A 14,173-nucleotide genomic window follows, 5' to 3' on the forward strand; every position below is an offset into this window, starting at 1 on the left:
GAAGCAAACAAAAGCTCTCAAACTCAAGTTCCTTTTATTTAGCACACTCTTTCTCTTCCTCCTTAAAATTAAAGTTTTTGGAAATGCTATCTATTTTCTTTTTCTCCCCAGATACTACAATCTATTAATCTGCTTCTACTTTGGTAAGGTCACTAATAATAATTAACAAGTGTATAATTTTCACTTAGTTTTCTTATTTGATCTCTCACCTTTTAGGCACTGCCATACCCTTGTTGGAAACCTTACCCGTCTCCTGTCTGCCTGCCCCTTCTCAGTTTCCTTTACGGAGTTCCTCTTCTCTGCTGTGCACTACATGCAGGGCTCTGCCTGATAAATCAAATTATATCTATTGAGGTCTTCTACTTAAAGGAATTAATTGGTAAGTTTCAACTTTCTCCCCAACAATCACTCAACATATTTACTTTATAAACCCAGTTTATTACAGTTAGTTATTATTGTTTACATTATGGTTTTATTTTTAGAATTAAAAATGTATAACTAGTATATATTTACAATTATTTAGACTTAGTTATCTGATTACCATCCTTTTTAATGCGCAAAACAGTACTATTAGACTCTTAAATCATTTTGATTTTTCTTCTGGTCATCTAAGCTATACTTTTGAATTCACATGGGAGAGTAAAGAAGGAGAAATATGGAGATAGTATACATTCAGAGTCTTGCATTTCCAAAAGGTATTTTTCACTCTTTTTTTTTCGTATTAGAAAAAACAAGATGGTTATAGGATTTCTAATTCCAAGAATGCTCTACAAACATTTAGGTGTAATTTTTTCTTCTACAAATTAATGCTCTGGAGAATAGAAATTCAATTTCTATTCCTTTCTGATGATAATTTTCCTGAAAAATTATTCATCATCTCCCAACATTAGGTTTTGTTTTAGGCCTTGGAACTCATATATTTCATCAAAATATAGCTAGGTTTACTCGCTTTTGTTCTCTCCCATCTTAATTTCCTTCCTTCCTACCTTCCTTCCTTCCTTCCTTCCTTCCTTCCTTCCTCCCTCCTTCCTTCCTTCCCTCCCTCCTTCCTTCCTTCCTTCCCTTCCTTCTTTCTTTCCTTCTCCCTTCCTTCTTTCTCACTTTCTTTTTTCTTTTTCTTACTTCCCTTCTTCCTTCTTTCCCTCCCTCCCTCTTTCCTTCCCTCCCGCTTCCTCCCTCTGCTTTGTCTTTGCCCTTCCCTTCCCTTCTCTTCCCTTTCTTTCCCTTCCCTTCCCTTCCCTTCTCTTCGTTCTCTACTTTTTACTCTCTCTCCTTCTGTCTTTCTTTTTGTTTTATGCTTTTCTTTTCTGATACTGAAGGGACATTTTGAATAATCAGAATCAGTCTTCTGTTGAAGAAAGTTGTAGATTTGTCTGGAAAACTTTTTTTTTTCAGTAAAATGATATGCTGTGTTGGAAGTCTCAATACTGTAATGATGTCATTACAAATTAACAAATTTATTTATTTGTATCTGCTCTCAAAAAATGTTCCTAGAGAATATGTGTGTGTGTGTCTGTCTGTGTGTGTGTTTCAAAAATTGTCAAACTAATTTACATTCCCACCAACAATGTATAAGTGTTCCATTTTCTCAGCAGCCTCACCACCACGTGTTATTTTTTGACTTTTTAACAAAAGCCATTCTGACTGGTGTGAGATGGTATCTCAGTGTGGTTTCGCTTTGCATTTCTCTGATGATTAGTGGTGATTAGCATTTTTTCATTGGCAGTTTGATGATTTCTCAAAGAATTGAGAGTTGAATTACCATTTGCTCCAGCAATCTTGTTACCAGGTGTATACCCAAAGGCAAGTAAGTCATTCTACCAAAAAGACACATGCACCCATATGTTTGTCACTATTTACAATAGAAAAGGCATGGAAGGCCGGGCGCGGTGGCTCACACTTGTAATCCCAGCACTTTGGGAGGCCGAGGCGGGCAGATCACGAGGTCAAGAGATCGAGACCATGGTGAAACCCCGTCTCTACTAAAAATACAAAAAATTAGCTGGGCGTGGTGGCAGGCGCCTGTAGTCCCAGCTACTGGGGAGGCTGAGGCAGGAGAATGGTGTGAACCCGGGAGGTGGAGCTTGCAGTGAGCCAAGATTGTGCCACTGCACTCCAGCCTGGGTGACAGAGCAAGACTCCGTCTCAAAAAAAAAAAAGAAAAAGAAAAGGCATGGAATCAACCCAAGTGCCCACCAATGGCAGATAGGAATTTTTTAAAAATGTGATACATATACACTATGGAATACTATGCAGCCATTAAAAATGATGAAATCATGTTCTTTGCAGCAACATGGATGTAGCTGGAAACCATTATCCTAAGTGAACAAACACAGAAACAAAAAACCAAGTACCACATGTTCTCACTTATAAATGGTCATAAGAATGGTAACAATAGACACTGAGGAATACAAGAATTAGAAGGGGATTAAGGGTGGAAATAAATTAACTTTGGGTACTATGCTCACTATCTGGGTGACGAAATCATTTGTACTCCGAACCTCAGCATCACACAATATATGTTTGTAATAAATCTGCACATGTACTCCCTGATTCTAAAATAAAAGTTAAAAGTGAAGAATAAATTGTCAAACTGAGTTTATGCTTTCTTCATTGGCATGTTTGTTACTATTTTTTAAATTGACTTTTATTTCTTATCTTTTATAAGAACAGTTTATATTATGGATATTAATGATTCACTGATTTTTTTCTTGTTTCTCTGCAGGCCACTTTGCTTTTAACATTTTAAATGATGTATACCAGTATAAGATCTTAAATATTTTTGTAGACAAGTTTATCATTGTTTTCTATTTTTTCTTCCTGCAGAAGATATTGCTTATATAAAGTTTCTATAAGTACTCTTCTGTAGTTTCTCCCAGACGTTTATGTATGTATTTATATTTAATGTTTTAATAAATCTGCATAACTTGTTTGTATGTGCATGTGTGTGTGTATACTGGGTGAGGTAAATCTCTAACATGATTTTTGTCTTTGACTCCATTTTATACAAAGTCAATCTTTCTCTCAATGTTTAGAAAAATAATGCTTACTGCTAGCAAAATTTATATATATATATGTGTATATATATATATATATGTATAGATTTATTTCACACTCTCCAATATGGTTTGGCTGTGTCCCCACCCAAATCTCATCTTAAATACCCACGTGTTGTGGGAAGGACCTGGTGGGAGGTAACTGAATCATGGGGGCAAGTCTTTTCAGTGCTGTTCTTGTGATAATGAATAAGTTGCATGAAATCTGATGGTTTTAAAAACAGGAGTTTTCCTGCACAAACTCTCTTCTCTTGTCTGCTGCCACCTGAGACATGCCTTTTACCTTCGCCATGATTTTGAGGCCTCCTCAACCATGTGGAACTGTAAATCCACTAAATCTCTTACTTTGTAAATTACCCATTCTTGGGTATGTCTTTATCAGCTGCATGAAAATTGACTAATACAGTAAATTGATGCCAGTAGAGTGGGGTACTGCTGAAAAGATAACCAAAAATATGGAAGAGACTTTGGAACAGGGTAACAGGCTGAGGATGGAATAGTTTGAAGGGCTCAGAAGAAGACAGGAAAATGTGGGAAGGTTTGGAACTTCCTAGAGACTTGTTGAATGGCTTTTCCCAAAATGCTGGTAGCAATATGGACAACAAAGTCCAAAATGAGGTAGTCTCAGATGGAAATGAAGAACTTTTTGGGAACTGGAGCAAAGGTGACTCTTGTTATGTTTTAGCAAAGAGACTGGAGGCATTTTGCCCCTGCCCTAGAGATCTGTGGAACTTTGAACTTGAGACAGATAATTTAGCGTATCTGACAGAAGAAATTTCTAAGCAGCAAAGCATTCAAGATGTGACATGGGTGCTGTTAAAGGCATTTAGTTTTACAAGGGAAACAAAGCACAAAAGTTCAGAAAATTTGCAGCCTGGCAATGTAATAGAAAACAAAATCTCATTTTCTAAGGATAAATTCAAGCTGGCTGCAGAAATTTACATAAGTAATGAGGAAATGAATATTAATCCCAAAGAGAAAGGGGAAATTGTCTCCAGGGCATGTCCGAGGTCTTCACAGCAGCCCCTCCCATCATAGGCCTGGAAGCCTAGGAAGCCAAAGTGGTTTAATGGGCCAGGCTCATTTGGGTTCCTTTGCTGTACATAGCCTAGGGACTTGAAACCCTGCAACCTAGCTGCTCCAGCTATGACTGAAAGGGGTCAACGTAGAGCTCAGGCCATGGCTTCTGAGGGTGCAAGCCTTAAACCTTAGCAGTTTCCATGGGATATTGAGCCTGGGAGTGCACAGAAGTCAAGAATTGAGGTTTGAGAACCTCTGCCTAGATTGCCATGGGTGTATGGAAATACCTGGATGTCCAGGCAGAGATTTGCTGCAGAGGTGGGGCCCTCATGGAAAACCTCTGCTAGGGCAGTGCAGAAGGGAAATGTGGGGTCGGAGCCCCCACATAGAGTCCCTACTGGGGCACCACCTAGTGGAGCTGTGAGAAGAGGGCCACCAACCTCCAGACCCTAGAATGGTAGATTCACTGACAAACTGCGCCATGCGCCTAAAAAAGCTAACAATGCTAGCCTGGTAATGCAGCCAGGAGGGAGGCTGTACTCTGCAACTCCACAGGGGCAGGGCTGCCCAAGACCATGAGAATCCACTTCTTGCATCAGCATGACCTGGATATGAGACGTGGAGTCAAAGGAGATCATTTTGGAGCTTTAAGATTTGACTGCCCTGCTGGATTGCAGACTTGCATGGGGCCTGTAGCCCCTTTCATTTTGGTCAGTTTCTTCCATTTGGAAATGTTGTATTTACCCAGTGCCTCTATCCCCATTGGATTCAGGAAATAACTAACTTGCTTTTGATTTTACATGCTCATAGGCAGAAGGGAGTTGCCTTGTCTTGGAAGATACTTTGGACTGAGAATTTTTGAGTTAATGCTGAAATGAGTTAAGACTTCAGGGAGGCCGGGCACGGTGGCTCACGCCTGTAATCTCAGCACTTTGGGATGCCGAGGCAGGTGGATCATGAGGTCAGGAGATCGAGACCATCCTGGCTAACATGGTGAAACCCTGTCTCTACTAAAAAATACAAAAAATTAGCTGAGCGTGGTGGCAGGCACCTGTAGTCCCAGCTACTTGGGAGGCTGAGGCAGGAGAATGATGTGAACCCAGAAGGCGGAGCTTGCAGTGAGCAGGGATCATGCTGCCACACTCCAGCCTGGGCGACAGAGCAAGACTCCATCTCAGAAAAAAAAAAAACAAAAAAACACTTCAGGGAATGTTAAAAAGACATGAATGTTTTTGAAATGTGGGGACATGAGATGTGGGAGGGGCTTGAGTGGAATGATGTGGTTTGGCTTGTCCCCACTCAAATCTCACTTAAATTTCCTTGTGTTGTGGGACAGACCCAGTGGGAGATAATAGAATCACGGGGGCAGGTCTTTCCAGTGCTGTTTTCATGATAGTGAGTAAGTCTCACAAGATCTGATGGTTTTAAAAATGGGAATTTCCCTGAAGAAGCTCTCTCTCTTCTATTTTCTGCTGCCATGTGAGATGTGCCTTTCACCTTCCACCATGATTTTGATGCCTTCCCAGCCACGTGGAACTGTAAGTCAATTAAACCTCTTTCTTTGTAAATTTCCCAGTCTTGGGTATGTCTTTATCACCAGTGTGAAAATGGACTAATACACTCTTTATTCTGCTTTACTGACTTATCTATCTATTACTGTGTGTATGCTACAATGTTTTACTTGTCTGGCTTTTTATTATGATGTGATATTTTCCAGACCACTACTTCTCAATCTTATGTCAGTTCATATCACTAGGGAATTTTTGGAAGGTGTGAAGTGTTTTACAGTGTCACAATGACTGAGGGTATATCATTAGCTTTAATAAGTGAGGGCCAGAGATGTTAACGTATTACAATAAATGAAAAAGTCCAACCCAACAAATAATTACCTTTACCAAAATTTCAATAATACTTCTCAGCCAGAAGTGGTGGCTCATGCCTGTAATCCCAGCACTTTAGGAGGCTGAGGCAGGCAGATCACCTGAGGTCAGGAGTTTGAGACCAGCCTGGCCAACATAGTGAAACCCCCTCTCTACTAAAAATACAAAAAAATTAGCCAGGTGTGGTGGTGGGTACTTGTAATTCCGGCTACTCAGGAGGCTGAAGCAGGAGAATTGCTTGCACCCAGGGGGCTGAGACTGCAGTGAGTCAAGATTGTACCATTGCACTCCAGTCTGGGTGACAGAGCAAGAGTCCATCTCAAAAAAATAATAATAATAAAAGTAATACTTTTATGTAAGAAATTGGTTTCAAGGAAAAAAGCAAGAAATCAATCAAACAAACACAAACTAGTTTAGAATCAGTTTATCAAGTAGAATTTAAAAATTTGTATTTGATTAAGAATTATTTAAATTTATTAGCTGATTTGGAGGAGAATGAACAATTACAGATAATTAAGAATTAAGATTGATGCTTATCATCCACGAAAAAGCATTCTTAATTTTGTTTTATATTTACAGGAAAGTTGTATTTTTTCCTCCACTTAGATTTTACACATTCTTATCAGATTAATCTAAAGGAAATTTAGAGATTTTGCTATCATCGTAAATGTTTTTTTTAAATATTTCACTACATTTTTATTATGTATATCCATTAGATTTTCTAGTCATGATAGCTTGTGCATGTGACTAGTAAAGACATATTTTTGTTGTTGTTGTTGAAATTGTACTCAATTCTTTTTCCTCTCATTTGGGAATTTATTTATTCTTAAATAAATTTTATTTTGTATATTTAAGATATGTAGCATGTTGTTATAAGATATAGTAAAATAGTTATTATAGTGGAACAAATTAACACATCCATCATCTCACATAGTTACACATTGTCCTCCCCCACCCCTTGGCAAGAACAGCTATAATTTACTACTTTAGCAAAACTCCTGAATACAATACACTGTTATTAGCTATAGTCCTCATGCTGTACATTCAATCTTTCTACTTGTTTATCCCACATATTTGCTACTTTATATCCTTTCATCTACTTCTCCTTATGTTCTCTCTTCACCCTGATAACCATTGCTCTACTCTCCCTGTGTATATTTGACCTTTATTTTTAGGTTGCACATGTAAGTGCCAGCATGCAATATTTTATTTCTGTGTCTGGCATGTGATTTATTTAACTTAGCATAATGTCCTCTAGGCTCATCTATACTTTAATAAATGGCAGTGTCTCTTCCTTTTTTAAGGCTGAATAATATTCCATTGCATTTTTACTACTATTTCTTTATCTATTAGTCCACTGACAGACACCTAGGTTGTTTCTATAGCTCGGCTATTGTGAATAATGCTACAGTGGACATGGGAGTGCAGGTATGTTTATGAGTTGTTGATTTTATTTCCCTTGGGTATATACACAGCAGGAGGGGATTGTTGTATTACATAGTAGTTCTATTTGTAGGTTCTTTAGGAACCGCCATACTGTTTTCCATAATGACTGCATCAATCTACATTCCCACCAACAGCATACATGGGTTCCCTTTCCTCTACACTCTCTCCAACACCCCTTATTTCTTTTTTATTTTATTTTATTTATTTTGAGATGGAGTCTCACTCAGTTGCCAGGATGGAATGCAGTGGTGCGATCTTGGCTCACTGCAAGCTCCACCTCCCGGGTTCAAGCAATTCTCCTGCCTCAGCCTCTCGAGTAGCTGGGACTACAGCACGCACCACCACATCCGGCTAATTTTTGTATTTTTAGTAGAGATAGGGTTTCACAATGTTGGCCAGGATAGTCTCAATCTCTTACCTTGTGATCCACCTCCTCGGCCTATCAATTCTTTTTAATAATAGCTAATTTAACAGGTGTAAAGTTGTATCTCGTGGTTTTAATTTGAATTTCCCTGATGATTAATGATATTGACCATCTTTTCATATTACTTCTTGGCCATTTTTGTGACATTTTTGGAGACATTTTTATACAAGTCTTTTGCCCATTTTTAAATCAGGTTATATGTTTTCTTGCTATTGAGTTTCATGAATTTTTTTGTAACTCTTGGATATTAACCCCTTATCTAACATTTTTCCATATTGTAGGTTGCCTTTTTATTTTCTTGACTATTTATTTTGCTATGCAGGAGCTTTTTAGTTTGATGTAGTCCAGTTTATTTATTTTTGCTTTGGATGCCTGAGCTTTTGATGTGATATGCAATAAATTATTGCAAGGCGAATGTCAAAGAACTCTTCACCTAGGTTTTCTTCTAGGATTTTTATGGTTTCAGGTCTTACATTTATATATTTTATACATTTTTTTTTGAGGTGGAGTCTTGCTCTGTTGCCCAGGCTGGAGTGCAGTGGCACAAGCTCTGCTCACTGCAAGCTCCACCTCCCTGGTTCACGCCATTCTCCTGCTCAGCCTCCTGAGTAGCTGGGACTACAGGTGCCCAGCACCACGCCCAGCTAATTTTTTGTATTTTTAGTAGAGACAGGGTTTCACCATGTTAGCCAGGATGGTCTCGATCTCCTGACCTCGTGATCTGCCTGCCTCGGCCTCCCAAAGTACTGGGATTACAGGCATGAGCCACCATGCCCAGCCATCTTTTATACATTTTTGAGTTGATTTATGTGTATGGTGTAAGATAAAGGTCTAATTTCATTCTTTTGCAAATGAAGACATGGTTTTCTTAAAATAATTTATGAAAGGATTAACCTTTCACCATTGTGTCTTTTTGGTGCCCTAGTCACATAATTGACCATATATGTTTGAATTTACTTTTGGGCTCTCTATTTTGTTCCCCTCATCTATGTGTCTGCTTTTATGTTGGAACCATGCTATTTTGATTACTATAGCATTGTAATATGATTTTAAATCAAGAAATGTGATGCTTCCAACTTTGTTTCACCACTCCTCTGCCTCAGGATTGCTTTGGCAATTTAGGGTTTTTTTTTTCGGGTCCAATTTTAGCATTAGTTTTTCTATTTCTATGAAGAATGCCATTGGGATATTAATAGGGACTTCATTAAATCTATATATTACTTTAGGTAGTGTGGACTTTTTAACAACATTAATTCTTTTAATCCCTGACCATGGAATATATTTTTATTTATTTGCTTTTTCTTTAATTTCTGATATCACTTGGCTGTTTCCCCACCCAAATATCATCTTAAATTGTATATCCCATAATCCCCACATATGGTGGGAGGGACCCAGTGGGCAGTGGGGGGTAGTTTAATTGTGGGGACAGTTACCCACATGCCATTCTCATAAAAGTGAGTTCTCACGAGATCTGATGGTTTTATAAGGGGCATTTCCCCCTTTTTGCTCAGCACTTCTTGTTGCCACCATGTGAAGAAGGACATGCTTGCTTTACCTTCTGCCATGATTGTAAGTTTCCTGAGCCCCTTCCCCCAGCCATGCTTAACTGTTAGTCAATTAAACCTCTTTCCTGTATAAATTACCATGTCTAGGATATGTCTTTATTAGCAGCATGAGAAAGGACTAATACAATTTCTTTCATCAATGTTCTATAGTTTTCAGTGGATAATCTTTCAGCTCTTGGTTAAATTTATTCTGAAGTATTTTATTTTATTATTTAATATTATCATAAATGGGATTCTTTTCTTGATTTTTTTTTTGGGTAGGCAATTCTTTGTGTATAAAAATGCCATGGATTTTTTATATTGATTTTATATTCTGCAACTTTACTGAACTCATTAATTAAAGCTAACAGTTTTTCAATGGAATCGTTAGCATTTTCTACATATAGGATTATGTATTCTGCAAATAGAGACAATTTTACTTCTTCTTTTCTGATTTGGATACCTTTTATTTATTTTTATTTGTCTAATTGTTCTTAACAGCACTACTAGTACTATGTTGAAAAGAAGGAGCTAAAGTGCACATATTTGCCTTGTGCCAGATCTTAAAGAAAAAGTCTGTTTCTCCCCATTAGCTATGATGTTAGCTATGGGTTTTTCATAAATGGCCTTTATTATGTTAAGGAACTTTCCTTGTATACATAAATTCGTAGAAGTTTTTACCAAGAAATGATGTTAAAATTTGTTGAATGCTTTTGCTGAATCAATTGATATGATCATGTGGGTTTTTGCCTTTTATTCTATTAATATGATGTAACACATTTGATGATTTGCATTTGGTAAATCAGCTTTGCATACCAGGAATAAATTCCACTTGATCATTATGCATAATTTATTTTGTGTGCTGTTGAATTTGATTTGCTAATATTTTATTGAGGAATTTTACATTAATGTGCATAAGAGATACTGGCCTGTAGTTTTATTTTCTTGTGGTATCTTTGGCTCACATATGATAGTCATGCTGGCCTTGAAAATGTATTAGGAAGTATTCTACTGTTTGGAAGAGTTTTAAAAATATTGGTATTAATTCTTCTTTGAAAGCTTTGTAGAATTCAAATGTAAAGACATCTGGTCCTGGGCATTTTTGTGGGGGAAGGTGGGGAGGCTTTTAATTACAGCTTTAATTTATTATTTTGTTATTTGTCTCTTCAGGCTTTATATTTCTTTTTGACTCAATCCTGTTAGGTTGTAATTTTCTAGGAATTTATCCACTTTTGGAGGCTATCAAACTTATTGACATAATTTTTCTAATAGTTTAACATCCTTTTTGTTTCTGAGGAGTCTGTTGTAATACATCCAATTTTACTTCTGATTTTACATATTTGAATCTTCTCTCTTTGTTTCTTAGGTAATTTAGCTAAGATTTTGTCAATTTTTGTCAATAATTTGTCAATTATTTTTAAAAAATAACCATTAGTTTTATGGCTATTTTTGTATAGGTTTTCTATTATTTATTTATTTATTTTCCATTCTTTACTACTTTATTCCTTTTGCTAACTTTTGATTTAGTTTGTTCTTTTTTTCCTAGATCCTTGAGGCATAATGTTGGGCCATTCATTTAAGAAACTTTTTTTTTTTCATTTTTTCTTCATTTCTGAAGGACAGATATAATGGATCTAATATTCTTGGTTGACAGTTTTTGTTCTGTTTTGTTTTCTCAGCACTTTGAATAAAACATCTCATTGTCTCCTGGCCTGTAAGGTTTCCTGCTGAGAAATATGCTGATAGTCTACATGATTTTATGCTATGTCACTTGACAGTTTTCTCTTGTCACTTGTAAAATTCTCTTTGTCTTTGACTTTTGATAGTTTAATAATAATGTGCCTCAGAGACGACCTTTTCAGGTTGAATCTGTTTGAGAATATTTGAGCTGCACGGATCTGGATGTTTATATTTCTTCCAAGACTTGCATTTTTTTCAGCGATTATTTCACTAAATAAGCTTTTTGACCTTATCTTCATCTCTCTTCTTTCTAGAACTCCCATGATGTGAATATTTAATTTACTTAATTGTGTCCCAGGAGTATTATATGCTATTCTTATTATTTTTTATTATTCTTTCTTTTTCTCCTGTCACTGGGTAATTTCAAAAGACCTATCTTAAGTTCACAGGTACTTTCTTCTGCCAGATCTAGTCTATTGATGAAGCTCTTGGTTATATTTTACATTACATTCATTGAATTCTTCAGCATCAAGATTTGTGTTTGGTTCTCTTTTATGATATTTATCTCTTTGTTAAATTTCTCATTTAAAGCGTGAACTGTTTTTTTCTGATTTTTTTTTTGAATTACCTTTTTGTATTCTCTTTTATCTTGTTGAGTTTTCTTAAGATTATTATTTTGAGGTTTTTGGGGGTAATTTGTAAATTTTCTTTACTTTAAGGTCAGCTACTGGAGAATTATTGTGTTCCTTTGGGGGTATATACTTCTTTGCTTTTTCATGTGGTTTGTGCCCCTGTGTTGATGTCTGCACATCCAGTAGAACAATCACCTCTCCAAATTTTAGATTGGCTTTCATAGAAAAAGATTTTCACCTTCAGGTTGATCTTAGAGTGCCAGATGGAAAGGGTATGTTGACTGTTTCTGAGTGGATGCAATAGAATAGTATCTATGCCATACTATCAACTCCTTCAGTTGCACTGAAAATCAGAGATGACTCTGGATGCCTCAGAGGCCTAGGCTGTAGGAGTCTATGAAATGGCTATAGAAGTGTAGGTTGTTAAGACCCTTGGTGGCAAGGGCTTTTGGGATTCTTCTCTCCTCATTTTTCTTTACAATAGACAGTCTTCGTTCCTTCTTGGGGTCCAAAGGGGGGTACCTCTTCAATACTACAAAGGGGATCCCCCTTCATTTTGAATATGATACAGCCCACAATCAGCTGCAGAAGTTATGGGTTCTAGGCTGCAAGTGCTCAGAGTGGTTGTGGTGCTGAGGTCCTGGTCTTAGGATCCAGAGAACCTATTGTGCCACCTGGGTCTCAGGGCATATGTTCAGTTTCTGAGTCAGTGTGGGATGTAGATTGCATACAAAGCTAGGGTCTGTGACTCTGAGCACCCCCAGCAGCTCAGTCCCTGGGGAAGAAGTTTTAGCTGTAACTCTGTCCCTGAAGGGCAGGGCAGAGAACTGCCCTGGCTCCAGGGAAAAGAGGATTCTCTGAATATTTGAGCACAAGCAGCAGAGTACAGCTGGAATTTGAGAATGAGCTCCAACAGGGCACCATGGCTACTCGGTCACCTGAAGATGCAGCATCACATAGTGGTGACTCTGGATCTAAGATGGTGGGATACAGCAGTATTTTCAGGTTCAGTGGCAGCAATAAACCCAGAATGGAAGAGCAAGCTATCACTTGAGCCCTGGGGGACAGGGGACAGCTCAGTGATTATTCCATTCCCTGGGTAGGAGTTTGTGTCAGCAACTCAGACTCTAGGATGTTATTCTAGTTCCAGAGCAACAGAGTACTACAGTTGTTTTGGCCTATATGGGAGTGTGTCTCAGCTCAGTCAATGCTCTGTTTCCCTGAGATGTGGAGTACCATGTCAATTCAGTTCTGGGATGCACACATGCTTGACTTGGCCAAAGCACCAATTCCCCATGAGTCAGGGCTCCATTTCAGCTCAGGCACAGGAAGGGTGTGACTGCTCTGGGCAGCTAAAGTACCATTTCCCTGTGAGGCAGAACACTGCTTCAGCTTAGCCCCTGAGGGCCATGGTACAGCAGTAGCTGAGAAAAGCAGATGGAATGGCTTCATGGCAACTTGTCCCCATATGTTAGCGTGTAGTATAAGTTTGGCCCAAGGATGATGAGCCACGAGGTGAGAGTGGTTCAGAGGTGACAAAGCCTAACTAACGGAAGGGTGTCTTGATTATTTGTCCCCAAGAAATATTTATGGTTCCAAGATGGTGTAGTATGATAGTGGCTTGGGCCATGTTGGGAGGTAGGAGTGGGATGGACAAAGTTTCGGTGCGTTCTCTAGGTTGGGGGGTGGGGAGCAGCTGTGTGCATCCCAGGTAGCTCCCTCAGCTGGGCTTAGTGCTTGTGAGGATTGCAGTAGTCTCTACTGTGAGGACTGTAGGTATTCAAGGTGGTGATGGGGGACGATGGGGTCCTCTTGCTTACCTTTTCCCTATAGGAAGAATTTCCCCTTGATTCCAAGCTGATTCCAACTGGGTGATGGAGTGACAGAGGCAAGATGTTTCCTTCTCTTCTCTATGTGGCTATCGTGGGTTTCTTTGGTCTACAAGGTTTCTGCTACTTCTTTCGTGTACTCCAGTGCTCTCCTTCCGTTATTTTCGTCAGAAAATATTATTGTTTCTGCCGTCTTTGTAGGGGAGATGAGTGCTGGGGGCTTCTAGTTGGCCATCTTGCTCTCAGTCATGGTTTTTGGAAGTGTTTTATTAGGCTTACTCTTAAAAATTTGTGTTTTATTAATTCCTTTGTTTTCTTTTGAGATAGATAATCATGTTTTCTGCAAGAATGATATTTTCCTATCATTCCCACATATCCTATATGTATTAGTTTGTATAATCAAATTAGCTAGAAGCAGAAGCAGTAGCCACAGTGGCATCCTTGTCTTGTTTCTCATTTTAATGGAATCTCCATTAATGTTTTATCAGCACATATATCGTGCTTTGGTTCTTATTAGATATGCTTAGCTAAATTTTCTTTCTATTCTCAGGATATTAAGTACTTTTTATAAAGAAACTTTAATCTGAAGGCAAGTGTTTCAGCTTTGAGAAAAACACTTTTGCAATGATTATTGCTTAATTTGTTTAGGATAAGATAAAAAG

The 14,173-nt window shown here is 38.0% G+C and overlaps 1 long non-coding RNA gene across 1 annotated transcript in view; it reads left to right on the top strand.

Annotated features, from left to right (window-relative positions):
* The first annotated feature begins 250 nt into the window (after nt 1–250).
* LOC116475600 (uncharacterized) overlaps nt 251–14,173 on the top strand; it is a 43,474-nt gene continuing 29,551 nt past the window's right edge. The window contains exons 1-2 of the long non-coding RNA XR_009210637.1: nt 251–379; nt 5,603–5,614. This is a non-coding gene — a long non-coding RNA (uncharacterized LOC116475600). The remainder of the gene's footprint in view (nt 380–5,602; nt 5,615–14,173) is intronic.

Source organism: Hylobates moloch, unplaced genomic scaffold, assembly GCF_009828535.3.
Source record: "Hylobates moloch isolate HMO894 unplaced genomic scaffold, HMol_V3 SCAFFOLD_2, whole genome shotgun sequence".
In the NCBI taxonomy this organism is placed as follows: Eukaryota; Metazoa; Chordata; class Mammalia; order Primates; family Hylobatidae; genus Hylobates; species Hylobates moloch.